The sequence below is a fragment of the Armigeres subalbatus genome, chromosome 3 (assembly GCF_024139115.2).
Source record: "Armigeres subalbatus isolate Guangzhou_Male chromosome 3, GZ_Asu_2, whole genome shotgun sequence".
NCBI classification, from domain to species: domain Eukaryota; kingdom Metazoa; phylum Arthropoda; class Insecta; order Diptera; family Culicidae; genus Armigeres; species Armigeres subalbatus.
The window spans coordinates 82519891-82525538 of record NC_085141.1 but is presented as its reverse complement, the minus strand read 5'-3'; positions in this window follow the sequence as shown (position 1 = coordinate 82525538).

The following is a 5648-nucleotide window of genomic DNA, read 5'->3' as shown; positions in this document are numbered from 1 at the left end:
AATTTTCCATCGAACTTTGAGAACGGTACACAGCAACATAATGCCTCGCCAGTTATCGCATACAGTCAGGTCACCCTTTTTGGGCACCTTCACTAAGATACCTTGCATCCAGTCGATCGACTCCCAGCAGTCCAAGCAATCATATCCGTAGAGATCCTTTAATCAAATTGGGCATGCCTTCATCATGTCTACTATTTCAGGCCATCCAAGAATTGTAAAGACTGGAATACAGGCCTGAATGTCAATACTCGTAACGAAAGATCTATTTGCTTTTTTCGTAAATGCAATATGCTCCTAGTGGTCATTTGAACCAAATTTAATATGTACAGACCTTAAGGTCAGAACGTGTAACGAAAGATCTTTTTGCTCCATTATGAAATGCAGCAAGCTCTTAGAGGCCATTCGAACCAAATAGGATATAAATTAAAAGCAGGTTCTATTCCAGGCCATCCAATAATTCTAAGAATTTTATTTACAGTACAGGTCAAATAGGAATTGATTTCCTGTTTAGTGCTTTTCCAATTTGATTCTATGGATTACAAATGGCATGGACCATTTACCCAAGAGATGACAGCCCTTTGGATATGCGTGACGACATCAAGGTGTATACTACAGCGAATTTCCGAATGATCTGAAAAAGAAGATTGTTGATTCATCATTCAATTCAATTCTATGGACCACAATCAGCATAAACTCTCGAAAGGCTCTCGAAAGCTGAAAGCCTATATTTCAAGAATTCTTGGTTGAACTGGAATGCCAAAATAGTTGAAGGATGTGGATTTTTTATTCTAAGGACACAAGGGCATCAACCAGTTGATAGGATATGCGTGTAGAACTTATATCATGCGCTCCAGAGAACTCTTGGATGACTTAGAACGAAGCATTTGCTGAAGGGCTGTCCAATTTAATTCTTAGGGCTCACACCATTGTTAAAAGAGAAACTGTCCTTTTGCGTGTAGACCTTAAGACCCACACTCCAGAGAATACTTGAATGACCGGGAACGGAACAGGGTGGATCCCATAGCTAACACTTTATTCAAGTACCACATCTACTCTAGCGGCAGTGACAGAGCAGAACGTGGAGTTGGTTTCATGGTGATCGGGAAGCATATGAAGCGTGTTATCAAGTGGAAGCAGATAAGCGACCGCATTTGCGTGTTGATAATGAAGGGCAAATTCTTCAACTATAGCCTGATCAGCATCTATGCCCCAACGAACGATAAGCCTGATGACATGAAAGATGAGTTCTATGAGAGCCTTGATAAGATCTACGGAGAGTGCCCAGCACAAGATGTAAAGATTGTCATCGGGGATGCAAATGCGCAGATCGGTAGAGAAAGTTTTCGCCCTGTCATTGGCACGGAACGCCTTCATTCCGCTACCAACGATAATGGTCAGCGAGTTGTAACCTTTGCTGCTGCTAGAGGGATGGCAACCAGCAGTACCTACTTCGCACGTAAGAATATCCGCAAACACACCTGGCAACATCCGAGTGCAGACACTTGTTCACAGATAGATCACGTACTGATCGACGGAAGACATTCCGCGGATGTTATAGGTGTAAGGTCCTTCAGAAAACCGAACATTGACTAGGATCACTAACTTGTAGTTGCAAAAATTCGGGCACGACTTTTCAGTGTCATGAATTCGTGAAACAACAGAACGATGCATTTCAATATCCAACGCTTGCCAGTTGAAGGAGTTGCTGAACAGTACCACCATTAAGCTGGTCGAGCGGATAGGAGATGCCACCGGATCTGGCGACGTCAACAGATTTTGGGAAAATATCCACGAAGCTGTGACTACAAGAGCGCAGGAAGTGTTAGGCACTGCCCAACGACGCCAACGAAATGGTTGGTTTGATAAGGAGTGCTAGCGATAGACGAACGAGGAAAATGTTGCTAGGAGACGAATGCTAGTGGCTCGTATCCGTATCCAACAGAGAACGGTACAGTGTAGCAAGGGCAGAAGAGAAACGAATCCATCGTAGAAAAAAGGCAACACGAAGAGAGTGTGATAGCTGAAGCGCAGGAGAGCATGGATAGAAACGATATGCGGAGATTTTACGCAACTGTCAGTGGCGCGCGGCATAAAACTGCGCTAGTACCCGCCATGTGCAATGACCGAGGGGGAATTTTCTGACAGACAAGACTATGGTGGCAGCCAGGTGGAAGGAGCACTTCGAAGATTTGTAGAACGGTGAAAATGAAGATGTATTAAGGAGAAGGTTCGGCTAACTGGAAGGCCGACCCAAGAGAAATCTGAGGAAGCCTCCGGTTCGGGCGAGGTTAGTAAATCTCACCCCAAAAGCACCATAAAGGCTAGTCTGTCCGCCTCTAAAAGAAAAGCTCGAAGCTTACATGCGACCCCCTGCTCTAGTGGTACCAAACCAAAGGTATCTAAACAGGGCAAAGGGGGTGCAAAAAGCGACAGTTTGACCACAGAGGCGAAACTGGCGGGTCAGGTTGCTACAGGGAAGAGAGAAAACCCAGACTGTAATACCAAACGACATCCTGATGATCCGCAACATCCAAAGCCGGACAGTCGTCGTCCGGAAAAAGCAGGAACCCCGGAAATGGCGACTAAAGTTCTGCAAGTGAACCTCCACCATGCTGAGAGCGCCACGGGTGTGCTCTGTCGGAGGTTCACCAAAGAGACTTAACCGTGGCCCTCATTCAAGAGCCATGGGTCAATAAATCCAGAATACAAGGTATTCCACAACACTCATGTAAGTTGGTATATGATGACAGCCAGCTTTCTCCTAGAGCGGCTATTTTATTACATAACAACTGTAAATACTTTCCAATTTCAGAATTCATAAAAGGGACATCGTAGCGGTCAGGATGGAGGTACCTTCCGCCAGAGGGAGTAGAGATCTTGGTGGTCTCGGCATACTTCCCAGGTGACGTGGACGAAATCCCTCCTCCAGAAATAGCTGCGCTCGTAGCCTACAGCCACCGACACAACATCCCCTTCGTCATAGGGTGCGACGCAAATGCACATCACACCGTATGGGGAAGTACCAATATAAACACCAGAGGTGAGTACCTGTTACAGTTTCTCTCTTCCAAGAACATTGACATTTGTAATGTTGGTGACAAGCCCACGTTTGAAAACTCCATTCGTCAGGAAGTTTTGGACTTGACTCTATGTAGTCGGTCTATCTCTGATAAAATAAAAACTGGCATGTTTCTGAAGAAATATCAATGTCAGACCATAAACACATCATCTTCGAATGGGAAGGGGTCTAACGATGGAAAAACGTTTAAAGATCCTAAGAAAACTGATTGGGAATCCTACTCAGCTATCCTACGATCCGAAAAGTACATCATAGAAAGTCACATCAAGTCCATAACACAATTGGAAGATGCGTCCAAATCCATTAAAAACAAAATCCTTAACGCCTACCAAGAGAGCTGTCCAACTAAATCAACTAGTTCGAGTAGAGACGTTCCATGGTGGAATAAAACTCTTGAGAAGCTTAGGAAAACTGCGCGTAGGGAGTTCAATCGTGCTAAGCGAACCGGCGATTGGAGCCTATACAGAAAGGCCCTGACGAACTACAACAAAGAAATAAGGTCAGCCAAACGGAAATCGTGGATTCTAATGTGTGAAAGCATAGAAAATACACCCGTAGTGGCCAGACTCCAAAAAACTCTTTCAAAAGACCACTCCAATGGTGTGGGTAGCCTCCGAAAGACGGATGGTTCGCTCACTGTAGAGCCTAGCGATACACTGAGCGAATTGTTAAAGATCCACTTCCCTGATTCAATCCCTGAGTCGAGCATCGGCGACCAAGGCACTGGAATTGCTGTCTCAGATCCACAAGAGATCCAATCATGGGTTTCTGGGTCTAAAAAGACGCAATAAAGGCTGCAAAGGAAGCTTTCACTCGGGCCAGGGTTGAGAGGGCTGTGAGATCTTTCGAGCCATTTAAGTCTCCTGGCATGAATGGAATATTTCCAGCGTTGATCCAAAAGAGGAGAAAACACTGGTTCCACCCTTGGTTGAGATTTTTAAGGCGAGTCTGATTTTGGGGCACATACCTAACGATTGGCGTCAAATCCGGGCTGTCTTCATTCCGAAGGCAGGCAAGAGAGATAAAACCAACCCCAAAGCATTCAGGCCGATAAGTTTATCCTCTGTAATGCTCAAAATTATGGAAAAGGTACTATGCGAGTACATAAATCACAAATTTATGAAAGCAATGCCTTTGTCAAAAACCAATTCGCTTATCAAAGTGGAAAATCTACGATCTCGGCACTACATACGGTAGTTCAAAAAATCGAAAAAACACTTAATGCAAAAGAAATTGCTCTTGTAGCATTTCTTGATATTGAGGGCGCATTCGATAACGCTTCTTATTCGTCTATAGGGTCAGCAATATTGAGGAGAAAATTCGACCCATGCATTGTTACCTGGGTACATGCTATGCTAGCTAATCGGAAAATCTCCTCTGAGCTTAGCGGTTCATACATCACTGTTAAAGCAACAAGGGGGTGTCCGCAAGGCGGAGTGCTTTCTCCTTTGTTGTGGTCACTGGTGGTGGATGAGCTTCTAGACAGCTTAGAGAGAAGAGGCTTCGAAGTGGTTGGATATGCTGATGACGTTGTCATTATTGTACGAGGCAAATTCGAAAGTGTTATCGTGGAAAGAATGCAATCTGCCCTAAATCACACTTTTTCCTGGTGTCAAAAGTATCAACTAGGCATAAATCCTACAAATCTTCCATTATCCCTTTCACCAAACGGAGAAAGGTACAACTGAAACCCCTTTTCTTGAATCAAACACAATTAGTTTATTCAAGTGAAGTAAAATATCTAGGTGTCATACTCGACGCAAAGCTTAATTGGAACTCTCATCTCCAATCAGTTGTGCAGAAAGGTCTCAATACACTTTGGGTTTGTTCAAAAACCCTTGGTAAAAGATGGGGCCTAAAACCAAGTATGATCATGTGGATATATAAAACCATTGTCCGTCCCAGGACAACTTACGCTTCCCTTGTCTGGTGGCCTAAAACTAATGAGGCTGCTGCAAGGGCTAAGCTCAACAAAATCCAACGCACCGCTTGCATAGCCATCACTGGTGCAGTTCGTAATACACCCACTTTGGCCCTAGACGCAATGCTTCACCTGCCCCGGTTAGATCAATTCATAAAGCTGGAAGCGGAAAAAAGTGCTCTAAGGTTAAAGAGAACAAAAACACTGCTGTCGGGAGACCTTACGGGTCACCTCAGCATATTAAATGAATTTGCCATAAATCCCGCAATAGGAATTTGTAGTGACTGGATGGAAACGGTAGTCAATTATGACTTACCTTACGATGTGTTCATTCCTTCCCGCCAGGAGTGGGAAGGAGGTGGACCCAGCGTTCCAACAGGCTCTATAAATTTCTTCACAGATGGTTCGAAAATGAATAATCTGACAGGATCCGGAATCTATGGCCCTACAACAAAAATTCTGTCCACTTAGGACAGTGGCCCACAGTATTTCAGGCGGAAATATATGCAATATTAGAATGCGTGTTATTATGCCTGAGGAGAAAGTATAGATTTGCAAAAATATGTATTTTCTCTGACAGCCAAGCGGCACTTAAGTCGCTTAATAACTACACTTGTAACTCAAAGCTAGTGTGGGAATGCATTCTGG